The sequence below is a fragment of the Hyperolius riggenbachi genome, chromosome 6, assembly GCF_040937935.1.
Source record: "Hyperolius riggenbachi isolate aHypRig1 chromosome 6, aHypRig1.pri, whole genome shotgun sequence".
Taxonomy (NCBI): Eukaryota; Metazoa; Chordata; class Amphibia; order Anura; family Hyperoliidae; genus Hyperolius; species Hyperolius riggenbachi.
The window spans coordinates 260969563-260984763 of NC_090651.1; positions in this window are offsets into that span (position 1 = coordinate 260969563).

Sequence of the window (15201 nt, forward strand, 5' to 3'; positions counted from 1 at the left end):
AGGACGTCGCAACAACATCAGGATAAGGGGCATTCCAGAGGTGGTATCCCAAGAATCCCTCCTAGAGGCGGTAATCGCCATCTTTAACCAACTCCTAGAAAGGCCCAAAGACAGCCCCATAGCAATTGAAAGAGCGCACCGTGCACTCCGCCCAAAGGGACGAGAAGAAGGCCCTCCGCGCGACATAATCTGCTGCCTATCGAGCTTCTCGCTGAAAGAAGAAATCATGAGGAAAGCTAGACAGCAAGATGAGATCTACTTTAAGGATGTCACCATCCACCTTTTAGGACCTGTCGATTATCACCTTGCAGAATAGGAGAGTACTGAAGCCTTTACTACAGATCCTAAGAGAAAACGGCATTGTTTATCGCTTGCGCTTTCCCTTCTGCCTACAAGCAACGAAGGGCTCGATCACTGCTAACCTGAGGCACCCCTTAGATCTGGAATACTTCTGCAGGGCATTCCATATCCCTACGGTTGAACTCCCAGACTGGCAACACCTCACAAACGGAGACGGACCCCCGACCCTGACAGCGGCCGACCGTATAGGATCCGCAAGGAGACGTGACCGCGCTTTGAGTAACTCCAGTGACCAACAACAGGCCCATAGGAGACGCTTCAGTCAAGTCTCTGAACCCGCTGAAGATGACTTACAGGAGGACAATACAAGGTCTGCATCTGAGGAGAGTGACGCTGATCAAGGCCCAGACCCACAAGACAACGCTGATGGGTGACTTTTTCCTCTTTTCCATCCCAGTACCCTGGTGAACCTTTAGACCATCTCTTGGCTTTATTTGCCTATTTAACTCCCGAGTAGACTCACTAGGCCAATGTTCACTTAATTCTTTTAGCACCATACCCTGCATAACAGATATGACAGTTAAATAGCCTTTTTGTTCTCCCCCCGTATACTTACCATCCCAGGATAGCAGAACTGGGTTATCCATAAAGAACCAAACAATGTTATACCTACCTTGCTCAAGGCGCAAACTACATTATACTTGTTATACTACTACGCACCCCCTGTTTATATGTGTGCCACAACGTTATAAACTTAAAGGTTCAAAGGTTAATTTAGTTTATAGTTCTACGTAGTTGGGTTAATTATTGAATATATACTAATCATCTGTCTAAGCTTTAATAAGGTACTTTCTTCCTTTCAGGGCGCGTACTTTCTCATTTGGTGCCAATAGTAAACTTGGGAGATGATCAGACCAGCAACTACGGATGACCTCAATATTAAGAGCTCCCTATTCCTGGCTCTGCTAGACCCTGGGTTCCCCGGGAATAAAACTACCTAAGGCGCACCTCTCATACGCACCCTGAAACCAGGAAACCGTGGTGGGTCGACACAGGATAATTCCTCGAGCTCCATTGACTCGATTCTTGTCGTCTTAACCCCCACACAGTGTATACAACTGCACTGACACTCAATCGGTTAACTTACTAGACAGGTCACTAGCTGATCTGTCTACACCGTAATTGCTTCTAATCACAGTTAAAGCACATAAGATTCTTCTGGCATTTAATTCACGCTAATTTGTGCTTGTGCTCATGTTAACTATCTCTCCTTCTTCCTTCATTTCCATTTTCATTCTTTGTTCTATCCCTCTTCTCTCTTTCTCCTCCAGTAGTGAAGAGGCGGTCAAGTGGAGTGGCAGCTTAATAGATCTCTACACAATGTCCTTACAAAAGGACTCAGTCCTTTGGACAGTAACATCCCACAATGTCAATGGGCTTAATACTCCTGAAAGGCGTTCAGCTCTTTTGCATCTTCTCCAAAGCCAAGACATCATGATCGCTATGATTCAGGAAACACATTTCTCCAACCGACATACACCCTATTTAAGGGATAAAAACTATACCAGGAGCTACCACTCCACTTCTCCAGCAGGTAAAACCAGAGGAGTATCTATCATTCTACATAAAAGGTGTGAACTACAGGTAAAAGACCACCTAGCAGACCCTGAGGGTAGATTTATATTTGCCAACTGCACACTAGGTAACAGAGATATCACTCTAGCCTTGGTCTATGCGCCCAATGACAAACAAGAGGCTTTCCTAACTACTACTGCTAACAAACTACTTGACTACGCTAAAGGCATGATCATTTGGGGAGATGATTTGAATATACCTCTGCACCCGCCAATTGACACCTCAAATGGCAAAACCCAACTCCCCTACAAAATGATAAAAAGGGTTAAAGACAAGCTACATGATCTCTCCTTGGTGGATGTCTGGAGGACTCTGAATCCCCAGGGCAAAGACTTTACATATTACTCTGCCCCACACGGGAAATATTCGTGCATTGATCACTTGCAAATTACTCAACTTGACATAGAATATGTTGCAAAAGCGTATATAGGCTCTATAGCCTTCTCTGATCACGCACCAGTGTTTCTAAAGCTTAAAATCCCCTTTCTAAAAACTTCCCAATTTAACTGGAAACTAAACCCAGAGCTTCTGGAAGATTTGGAGTCCTCCAGGGAGATCACTAGGATTTTATCAGATTACATGAAACATAACTTAACATGCGAAGCTTCGCCCCTGGCCATTTGGGAAGCCCATAAAGTGGTTGTAAGGGGAGAACTTATTAAGCTGGGAGCGCGAAAGAAAAGAGAAAAATACCTTCGAGTACAGACCCTACTAAAAGAAATTGCGCAATTAGAACAAGCTCACCAAAAGAACTCTAGGGAAGACACCCTTGCCACCCTCCACCACAAGAGACAAGACCTCAAACAGGTTTTAGAGAGGAAAGCACAATCCTCTATCCTCCAATCAGAAAAAGCCTTCTATGAATGGGATAACAAAATAGGCACCTTTTTAGCAAGAAAACTTAAACGTAGGAGGGCTAGACAACTAATATCAATAATTACCAACTCCAAAGGTCAGAACCATATCACTACCCCGGCAATCTTAGAAGCCTTTCGCAATTACTACCTGGGCCTATATAACCTTCACTCAGCTAGTAAAGATACACCTCCACAAGCAGATAAAAATAGGCTGATCCAGGAATACCTACAAAAATACGGATTCAGCCCGTTAAAAACGGATGTGGTGAAAGAATTAGAACTCCCAATAGACCAAGGGGAATTCCTGAGCATTGTTAAAAATCTAAAATCAGGAAAGAGCCCAGGGCCTGATGGGCTGACCGCCCAATATTACAAGCTCTTTGCCAAGGCCTTGGCACCTTGCTTCACTAAGGCCTTCAATAGTGTATCAGACCAAACTGTGCCCTCAGTGCAGCTTTTAGAAGCTCATGTGACGGTAATTCATAAGGAAGGAAAAGATTCTACTCTCTGTAACAATTACAGACCAATCTCGCTTCTCAATTGCGATATCAAGATATTTGCCAAGGCCTTGGCAAACAGAATCACACCACTCCTTCCACAGCTCACCCATCAAGACCAGGTCGGATTTGTCCCTGGAAGGGAAGGCAGGGACAACACGGCAAAAGCTATTGGGATTCAGTACTGGCTCGCTTGGCATCGGTCGGAGGGCTTTTTGCTGTCGACCGATGCCGAGAAGGCATTTGATAGGGTCTCCTGGAACTACATTAAGGCGGTACTTGCTAATCTAGGATTAGGCACGCAGCTCACCTACTGGATTAATTTGCTTTATAATAATCCATCGGCAAAAGTAAAGGCGAACCTCTCTCTCTCAAAGTCCTTCCCTATCTCAAACGGCACTAGGCAGGGGTGCCCCCTATCCCCTTTAATTTATATTCTCTGCTTGGAGCCCTTTCTAAATCAGGTTAGATCAAATGCTGACATTCAAGGTATCAAGATTGGTCGGGATGAATATAAAATAGCAGCTTTTGCTGACGATATGTTATTTTTCCTGTCAAACCCCTTAACCACTCTCCCGAACCTGATACAAGCCCTTCACAGTTTTGGTCTAATCTCCAATCTAAAAATCAACTATGACAAATCCTTTGCACTCAACATTACCCTTAAAGCAGAAACAGTGACGATTTGTAGAGAAAGATTCCCCTTTAAATGGGAGACAAAAGCAATCCCATACCTGGGTATCAAACTACCTGCGAACCTAGATGATCTCTTTGACCTCAACTATGGCCCTCTTAGAGATAAAATTCAAAAAGAATTAACAGACTGGAACAAGCTCAAAGGCCTATCTTGGTTTGGGAGGATGGCATCTATTAAGATGACAATCCTTCCACAACTCTTATACTTTTTTCAGACGGTCCCTGTCCACCTACCTCCAACCTTCCTGAAAAAACTGCAAACTTCACTCAACCAATTCATATGGGGATATAAAAAAGTAAGGCTTAACAACAGTACTCTTTCTCTACCCTTAGATAGAGGTGGCTCAGGCCTCCCTAACCTAAGACTATATCACCTTGCTTCACATCTAGTATGAATTATTGACTGGACATCCTCATTAGGCCAGAAAGATTGGGTTAAGATAGAGCAGGAGATTATAGGCACTCAAATAGGGGGCTTCCCATGGGTACCATCCAGTCCCACTAGAGGTAGTAAACTAGACCACCCTCTCATAGTAACAACAAAACAAGCCTTCTTGACATGCTGCAAAAAATATAAAATCTCCCTTTTAAACGGGCCTATGACCCCACTGATAGGACATCCTCTCTTTACACCAGGTAATGATTCAGCTTACCTTAGAACCTGGGCAAAGGTAGAACTCCCCAGGGTACACCAATTTATGGCATCCGGAAAACTTAAAACCCGGGAAATCATAGCACACCCTACTTCAGATCAACCCCTGCCTTATTGGACGTTTTTCCAGATCCGCCACTTCTTAGAGACACCTGTTCTTAAGCAGGGAGCAACCAGCAATCTCACACAATTTGACCAAAGATGTGAATCTAAAACTGTGAAGTGTCATATGCTCTCATGGAACTACAATCTTTTGCAATACGCCCAATCTCCACTTACTCCTATTTTCAGGAAAAAGTGGGATAAACTCCTAGGTTCACCATTATCAGAAGATCAATGGCTCACTATATACTCCAACACACATAAATCCTCAAGGAATACAAGAATTAGGGAACAGAACTACAAATTTCTCACCCTATAGTACAGGACCCCGGAAATTTTAAGCAAATTTATGCCCGACTTATCTAATACTGGCTGGCGTTGTGAAAAAGGCCCTGGCAACTTGCTCCACTTGATGTTTGACTGTGCTCTAATAAAGAGATTCTGGAAAGACGTCCACAGGCTTACCCAACAAATCTCGAGTTGCAATATGCCTTACAGCCCAGATGTTTTTCTTCTACACAACTCAACCTATTCCCCTGCCCAGTATAAGAAATCTATAGTCCCTCACATGATCTCAGCGGCCAGAGCAACTATACCAGCACTCTGGAAAACAAAACTTGTCCCTACCCTGAAACAGTGGTTTTCGAGAATCGAAAAGGTGAGAGAGTTGGAAGAACAGATCTTTATAGCCCAGGAACAAGTTGACAAAATCTCTAAAATATGGGCTTGTTGGTACGAGTTCAAAGATTCTGTCGAGTACAAAGGTATAATGTCATAACCTAACCCCAATCCCAGAGCCTTATCTCTGGAATACTTGTCGTCGCAGTTAAAATGCCACACTCCACTCTCCACCTCATAGCTTACCACACACCTACCTAAGCACTACTTTCCTCTGCTCTCCTTTTCTCTTCCTCCCTTTCCTTTCCTATCTCCTCTTATCTCTACCTACTCTTTTCTCCTTTTTCTCCTCTTCTCCTCGGCGCTGCACTCTAACTCTAGTAGCTCATTCTAAAAGAGGAGTGATACCCTAACTAACAAAAATGGAATTTGTAAACAATCTCACCTGAATGGCTAACCAACTGTGTTATAAATAATTTTCTTGCTCTACCATGTACACTGTTATAACCTGTTTGCAAATCTCATTCAATAAAATATATTGGAAAACAAAAATGAGATCTTCATCTCCATAAAGCTTTTCAGCAGATGGAAGCATGAAGTGCTCCAAAATCCCCTGATAGCTAGCTGCATTGACCCTGCCCTTGATAAAACACAGTGGACCAACACCAGCAGCTGACATGGCACCCCAGACCATCACTGACTGTGGGTATTTGACACTGGACTTCAGGCATTTTGGCATTTCCCTCTCCCCAGTCTTCCTCCAGACTCTGGCACCTTGATTTCCTAATGACATGTAAAAGTTGCTTTCATCTGAAAAAAGTACTTTGGACCACTGAGCAACAGTCCAGTGCTGCTTCTCTGTAGCCCAGGTCAGGCGCTTCTGCCGCTGCTTCTGGTTCAAAAGTGGGTTCATGCTTCCATCTGCTGAAAAGCTTTATGGAGATGAAGATTTCATTTTTCAGCACGACCTGGCACCTGCTAACAGTGCCAAAACCACTGGTAAATGGTTTACTGACCATGGTATTACTGTGCTCAATTGGCCTGCCAACTTTCCTGACCTGAACCCCGTAGAGAATCTGTGGGATATCGTGAAGAGAAAGTTGAGAGACGCAAGACCCAACACTCTGGATGAGCTTAAGGCCGCTATCGAAGCATCCTGAGCCTCCATAACACCTGAGCAGTGCCACAGGCTGATTGCCTCCATGCCACACCGCATTGAAGCAGTCATTTCTGCAAAAGGATTCCCAACCAAGTATTGAGTGCATAACTGAACATAATTATTTGAAGGTTGACTTTTTTTGTTTTAAAAACACTTTTCTTTTATTGGTCGGATAAAATATTCTAATTTTTTGAGATAGGAATTTTGGGTTTTCATGAGCTATATGCCAAAATCATCAATATTAAAACGATAAAAGGCTTGAACTACTTCAGTTGTGTGTATTTGAATCTAAAATATATGAAAGTCCAATGTTTATCAGTACATTACAGAAAATAATTAACTTTATCACAATATGGTAATTTTTTGAGAAGATCCTGTATATATATATATATATATATATATATATATATATATATAAATATATATATATATACAGGATCTTCTCAAAAAATTAGCATATTGTGATAAAGTTCATTATTTTCTGTAATGTACTGATAAACATTAGACTTTCATATATTTTAGATTCAAATACATACAACTGAAGTAATTCAAGCCTTTTATTGTTTTAATATTGATGATTTTGGCATACAGCTCATGAAAAGCCAAATTTCCTATCTCAAAAAATTAGCATATTTCATCCGACCAATAAAAGAAAAGTGTTTTTAAAACAAAAAAGTCAACCTTCCAATAATTATTTTCAGTTATGCACTCAATACTTGGTCGGGAAACCTTTTGCAGAAATGACTGCTTCAATGCGGCGTGGCATGGAGACAATCAGCCTGTGGCACTGCTCAGGTGTTATGGAGGCCCAGGATGCTTCGATAGCGGCCTTAAGCTCATCCAGAGTGTTGGGTCTTGCGTCTCTCAACTTTCTCTTCACGATATCCCACAGATTCTCTACGGGGTTCAGGTCAGGAAAGTTGGCAGGCCAATTGAGCACTAGAGTTGGGCCGAACCTCCGATTTTAGGTTCGCGAACCTGGTTCGCGAACTTCCGCGGAAGGTTCGGTTCGCGTTAAAGTTCGCGAACCGCAATATACTTCAATGGGGATGCGAACTTTGAAAAAAAAAAATAATTATGCTGGCCACAAAAGTGATGGAAAACATGTTTCAAGGGGTCTAACACCTGGAGGGGGGCATGGCGGATTGGGATACATGCCAAAAGTCCCGGGGAAAAATCTGGATTTGACGCAAAGCAGCGTTTTAAGGGCAGAAATCACATTGAATGCTAAATGACAGGCCTAAAGTGCTTTCAAACATCTTGCATGTGTATACATCAATCAGGTAGTGTAATTAAGGTACTGCTTCACACTGACACACCAAACTCACCGTGTAACACACCGCAAACAGCTGTTTGTGTAGTGACGGCCGTGCTGGACTGGTGCGCACCATGGCGAGAGTGCAGGTTTTGGTGGCTTTACAGCCCATATGGTCGCCTGGCTGATGTAGCTGAATGACAGAACAGTGACTGTCCAGCTGATCAAATTTGGTCTGACCACAATGAGGCAACGACCTTATTATCGTGGGTGTGCCCCCCGAGACACTCATCTAGGCGCCGGTCATTGCTTCATTGTGATACGCAAGCCCCTTCACCACGGCAAGGTAATGATCACGAAGGGGAATGGGCGCATGTACATGCCTTTTCTTTTGTTGTTGCAGCTGCCCGCAGTGCAGCCAGAAAAATTAGGCAGTCATGTACACACACCAGAAAAATTATTACAGCGGCCGCTGCTAGCAGCGGCCTAAAAAATTCAGCAATCCGCCTGGAGTCCCGGACCCTGTTGGTGGTGGCGGAGAAGGTAGTCAAGCGGCCTGCAGGCAGACATGCTGTGTGGAGGGACTGGCAGCGACTTAGTCTTCTTGGGGCAGGCCAGGCAGCCAGTCACACGGCGTGCAGGCAAAGATGCTGTGTGTGCGGGGACTGACTTAGTCTTGGGGCGGGCAGCAGCCCTCCGGGATCCATGCCTCATTCATTTTGATAAAGGTGAGGTACTTAACACTTTTGTGACTTAGGCGACTTCTCTTCTCTGTGACAATGCCTCCGGCTGCGCTGAAGGTCCTTTCTGACAGGACGCTTGCGGCAGGGCAGGAGAGAAGTTGGATGGCAAATTGGGACAGCTCTGGCCACAGGTCAAGCCTGCGCACCCAGTAGTTCAAGGGTTCCTCATCGCTGTTCACAGCAGTGTCTACATCCACACTTAAGGCCAGGTAGTCGGCTACCTGCCATTCCAGGCGTTGGTGGAGGGTGGATCCAGAAGGGCTACGGCGAGGCGTTGGACTAAAGAACGTCCGCATGTCCGACATCACCATGAGATCGCTGGAGCGTCCTGTCTTTGACTGCGTGGACACGGGAGGAGGATTAGTGGCAGTGGTACCTTGCTGGCGTTGTGCCGTCACATCACCCTTAAAGGCATTGTAAAGCATAGTTGACAGCTGGTTCTGCATGTGCTGCATCCTTTCCACCTTCCGGTGAGTTGGTAACAGGTCCGCCACTTTGTGCCTGTACCGAGGGTCTAGTAGTGTGGCCACCCAGTACAGGTCATTCCCCTTGAGGTTTTTTATACGGGGGTCCCTCAACAGGCAGGACAGCATAAAAGACGACATCTGCACAAAGTCGGATCCAGTACCCTCCATCTCCTCTTGCTCTTCCTCAGTGACGTCGGGTAAGTCAACCTCCTCCCCCCAGCCGCGAACAATACCACGGGAAGGTTGAGCAGCACAAGCCCCTTGCGATGCCTGCTGAGGTTTTTCTCCTGCCGCTGTCCCCTCCTCCTCCTCCTCCTCCTCCTCCCCCAAAGAAACACCTTGCTCATCATCCTCTGAGTCTGACTCGTCTTCTGCACACGACTTCTCTTCTTCCTCCTCCTCCCCCCTCTGTGCTGCCGCAGGTGTTGAGGAAACAGCTGGGTCTGATGAAAATTGGTCCCATGCCTGTTCCTGCCGTAACGGTTCCTGGTCACGCTCATTTACAGCTTCATCCGCCACTCTACGCACAGCACGCTCCAAGAAGTAAGCGTAGGGAATTAAGTCGCTGATGGTGCCCTCACTGCGGCTCACCAGGTTGGTCACCTCCTCAAACGGCCGCATGAGCCTGCATGCATTTTCCATCAGTGTCCAGTTGTCGGGCCAGAACATCCCCATCTTCCCAGACTGTTTCATTCTACTGTAGTTGTAGAGGTAGTGGGTCACGGCTTTCTTCTGTTCTAGCAGGCGGGAGAACATGAGCAGGGTCGAGTTCCAGCGAGTCGGGCTATCGCAAATGAGGCGTCTCACCGGCATGTTGTTTTTGCGCTGAATTTCCGCAAAGCGTGCCATGGCTGTGTAAGACCACCTCAAATGCCCACAGAACTTCCTGGCCTGCTTCAGGACATTCGCTAAGCCAGGGTACTTTGCCACAAATCTTTGAACCACTAGATTCATCACATGTGCCATGCAGGGTATGTGTGTCAGCTTCCCCATATGCAAAGCGGCAAGCAGATTGCTGCCGTTGTCGCACACCACATTGCCTATCTCCAGGTGGTGCGGGGTCAGCCACTCATCCACCTGTTTCTTAAGAGCAGCCAGGAGAGCTGCTCCAGTGTGACTCTCCGCTTTGAGACAAGACATGTCTAAGATGGCGTGACACCGTCTTACCTGGCATGCAGCATAGGCCCTGCGGAGCTGGGGCTGTGTAGCTGGAGAGGAGAACTGCCACTAAGCCAAGGAGGAGGAGGACAGCGAAGAGCATGTAGCAGGAGGAGAGGAGGTGGCAGGAGGCCTGCCTGCAAGCCGTGGAGGTGTCACAATTTGGTCCGCTGCGCCCCGCTTGCCATCGTTCACCACCAGGTTCACCCAATGGGCTGTGTAGGTAATGTAGCGGCCCTGCCCGTGCTTGGCAGACCAGGCATCCGTGGTCAGGTGTACCCTTGACCCAACGCTCTTCGCAAGAGATGACACCACTTGCCTCTCAACTTCACGGTGCAGTTGGGGTATGGCCTTTCTCGAAAAATAAGTGCGGCCTAGCATCTTCCACTGCGGTGTTCCGATGGCCACCTATTTACGGAAGGCCTCAGAGTCCACCAGCCGGTATGGTAACAGCTGCCGAGCTAACAGTTCCGCCACGCCAGCTGTCAGACGCCGGGCAAGGAGGTGACTGGCCGAAATTGGCTTCTTCCGCTCAAACATTTCCTTCACGGACACCTGACTGCTGCTGTGGGCAGAGGAGCAGGAACCGCTCAAGGGCAGAGGCGGAGTGGAGGAGGGTGCCTGTGAAGGTGGAAGGGAGAAAGCGGCAGAAGCAGATAATGCACCTGATGGAGGAGGAAGAGGAGAAGGAGGGTGGCTTTGCTTTTGTGTGCTGCTGCTGCTTTTGCTCAGGTGGCCATCCCATTGCTGTTTGTGCCTTTTCTCCAGGTGCCTTCGTAAGGCACTTGTCCCTACGTGAGTGTTGGCCTTTCCACGGCTCAATTTTTGTTGGCAGAGCGAACAGATGGCTTTGGTCCGATCTGAGGCACACACATTAAAAAATTTCCACACCGCTGAGCCACCCTGGGATGTGGGCACTATGGGGACCTCAGCAGCTGATGCTGAAGGGCAAGTTGGCTGGCTGTACATAGGTGGCGATACATGGTGCCGGACTCTGCCACCAGCTGTTTCTGACGAAGAGCTGCCCCAGCTTCTTTCAGCAACTTCTCTCCTCCTACTACTCTCTGACTCCCCCTCTGAACTGTCCCCCTCTTTATCTCCTCTATTGGGAACATACAGAGGATCCCTATCATCGTCATCATCGTAATCATCCTGCCCAGCTTCGCTTGCCTCAGACAAATCCAAACATGCACCATCAGTAGGTCCTTCATCCTCCTTACACGTTACATCCATAGTGTTGCCGGGTAACTCAAATATATGAGCTGGTGAAAATTCATCTGGCTGTAACAACAATGGCTGTGCATCAGTGATTTCAACACTAAATAATTCTTGCGAAGTGTCAAATGCAGCGGAAGTGGTGCTAGTAGTAGCGCTGGTGGCTGAGCAAGATGAGGTGTTCTGTGTCGCTAAATACTCAACCACGTCCTGACAATCTTGGGAGGTGATGGGACGTGCCTTCTTCCGAGCACTGTACTGTGGGCCAGGTCCACACGAAATTACATTTACACGACCTCGCGCAGACCTGCCGGGTGGCCTTCCTCTGGCTCTGGCACTACCTCTTCCTCTACCTGTTTTGTCCATATCGGGTATGCACGGAGTGGTATATCACACTGCGTGCACTCACGTAGGTAGGTGGGTTCACTTAACTGCACAGGTATGCGCACTGATGCGGTGGGTTCACTGAACAGAACAGGTATACAGTGGCGGGTTCACAGAACAGGTATGCAGTGGCAGGTTCACTGAACACAACAGGTATGCAGTGGCAGGTTCACTGAACACAACAGGTATGCAGTGGCGGGTTCACTGAACAGGTATACAGTGGCGGGTTCACTGAACAGAACAGGTATGCAGTGGCGGGTTCACTAAACAGAACAGGTATACAGTGGCGGGTTCACTAAACAGAACAGGTATACAGTGGCGGGTTCACAGAACAGGTATGCAGTGGCAGGTTCACTGAACACAACAGGTATGCAGTGGCAGGTTCACTGAACACAACAGGTATGCAGTGGCGGGTTCACTGAACAGGTATACAGTGGCGGGTTCACTAAACAGAACAGGTATACAGTGGCGGGTTCACTAAACAGAACAGGTATACAGTGGCGGGTTCACAGAACAGGTATGCAGTGGCAGGTTCACTGAACACAACAGGTATGCAGTGGCGGGTTCACTGAACAGGTATACAGTGGCGGGTCCACTGAACAGAACAGGTATGCAGTGGCGGGTTCACTGAACAGGTATACAGTGGCGGGTCCACTGAACAGAACAGGTATTCAGTGGCGGGTTCACTAAACAGAACAGGTATACAGTGGCGGGTTCACTAAACAGAACAGGTATACAGTGGCGGGTTCACAGAACAGGTATGCAGTGGCAGGTTCACTGAACACAACAGGTATGCAGTGGTGGGTTCACTGAACAGGTATACAGTGGCGGGTCCACTGAACAGAACAGGTATGCAGTGGCGGGTTCACTGAACAGGTATACAGTGGCGGGTCCACTGAACAGAACAGGTATGCAGTGGCGGGTTCACTAAACAGAACAGGTATACAGTGGCGGGTTCACAGAACAGGTATGCAGTGGCAGGTTCACTGAACACAACAGGTATGCAGTGGCGGGTTCACTGAACAGGTATACAGTGGCGGGTCCACTGAACAGAACAGGTATGCAGTGGCGGGTTCACTGAACAGGTATACAGTGGCGGGTCCACTGAAAAGAACAGGTATGCAGTGGCGGGTTCACTAAACAGAACAGGTATACAGTGGCGGGTTCACAGAACAGGTATGCAGTGGCAGGTTCACTGAACACAACAGGTAGGCAGTGGCGGGTTCACTGAACAGGTATACAGTGGCGGGTCCACTGAACAGAACAGGTATGCAGTGGCGGGTTCACTGAACAGGTATACAGTGGCGGGTCCACTGAACAGAACAGGTATGCAGTGGCAGGTTCACTGAACACAACAGGTATGCAGTGGCGGGTTCACTGAACAGGTATACAGTGGCGGGTCCACTGAACAGAACAGGTATGCAGTGGCAGGTTCACTGAACACAACAGGTATGCAGTGGTGGGTTCACAGCACAGGTATGCAGTGGTGGGTTCAATGAACAGGTATACAGTGGCGGGTCCACTGAACAGAACAGGTATGCAGTGGCAGGTTCACTGAACAGGTATGCAGTGGTGGGTTCACAGAACAGGTATGCAGTGGTGGGTTCACAGCACAGATATGCAGTGGTGGGTTCAATGAACAGGTATACAGTGGCGGGTCCACTGAACAGAACAGGTATGCAGTGGCAGGTTCACTGAACAGGTATGCAGTGGTGGGTTCACAGCACAGGTATGCAGTGGTGGGTTCACTGAACAGGTATGCAGTGGTGGGTTCACAGCACAGGTATGCAGTGGTGGGTTCACAGCACAGGTATGCAGTGGTGGGTTCACAGCACAGGTATGCAGTGGTGGGTTCACAGCACAGGTATGCAGTGGTGGGTTCACAGAACAGGTATGCAGCCAGACAGGAACAAGTTAAGCCTAACTAATCTTTCCCTGAGAGACAGTCTGCTCGCCCTACTCTCACTAACGCAGGCAGCACACGAGTGACCGTAATGGCCGCCGCTGCCTGCCTTATATAAGGGGGGGTGGGGCTCCAGGGGCTAGTGTAGCCTAATTGGCTACACTGGGCCTGCTGACTGTGATGTAGAGGGTCAAAGTTGACCCTCCATGTGCATTATGGGGCGAACCGAACTTCCGCAAAGGTTCGCCTGCGGGACGCGAACGCGAACCACTGAAGTTCGCATGGAACCGTTCGCAGGCGAACCGTTCGGCCCAACTCTATTGAGCACAGTAATACCATGGTCAGTAAATCATTTACCAGTGGTTTTGGCACTGTGAGCAGGTGCCAGGTCGTGCTGAAAAATGAAATCTTCATCTCCATAAAGCTTTTCAGCAGGTGGAAGCATGACGTGCTCCAAAATCTCCTGATAGCTAGTTGCATTTACCCTGCCCTTGATAAAACACAGTGGACCAACACCAGCAGCTGACATGGCAAACCAGACCATCACTGACTGTGGGTACTTGACACTGGACTTCAGACATTTTGGCATTTCCCTCTCCCCAGTCTTCCTCCAGACTCTGACACCTTGATTTCCGAATGACATGCAAAAGTTGCTTTCATCCAAAAAAAGTACTTTGGACCACTGAGCAACAGTCCAGTGCTGCTACTCTGTAGCCCAGGTCAGGCGCTTCTGCCGCTGTTTCTGGTTCAAAAGTGGGTTCATGCTTCCATCTGCTGAAAAGCTTTATGGAGATGAAGATTTCATTTTTCAGCACGACCTGGCACCTGCTCACAGTGCCAAAACCACTGGTAAATGGTTTAATGACCATGGTATTACTGTGCTCAATTGGCCTGCCAACTCTCCTGACCTGAACTCCATAGAGAATCTGTGGGATATTGTGAACAGAAAGTTGAGAGACGCAAGACCCAACACTCTGGATGAGCTTAAGGCAGCTATCAAAGCATCCTGGGCCTCCATAACACCTGAGCAGTGTCACAGGCTGATTGCCTCCATGCCACGCCGCATTGAAGGCGTCATTTCTGCAAAAGGATTCCCGACCAAGTATTGAGTGCATAACTGAACATAATTATTTGATTATTTTTACTTTTTTTGTTTTAAAAACACTTTTCTTTTATTGGTCGGATGAAATATGCTAATTTTTTGAGAGGAATTTTGGGTTTTCATGAGCTGTATGCCAAAATCATCAATAATAAAACAACAAAAGGCTTGAACTACTTCAGTTGTGTGTATTTGAATCTAAAATATATGAAAGTATAATGTTTATCAGTACATTACAGAAAATAATGAACTTTATCACAATATGCTAATTTTTTGAGAAGATCCTGTATATATATATATATATATATATATATATATATATATATATATATATATATATATATATATAAGAAAAAAAAACAAGACGGTTGAAGAAGTGGTATTGGATGTAGAGAAAGTATGTAGCTGAATGGAGAACTAGTTTATTTGGAAGTATACCCTATCACAGGATTTAGAAGAGT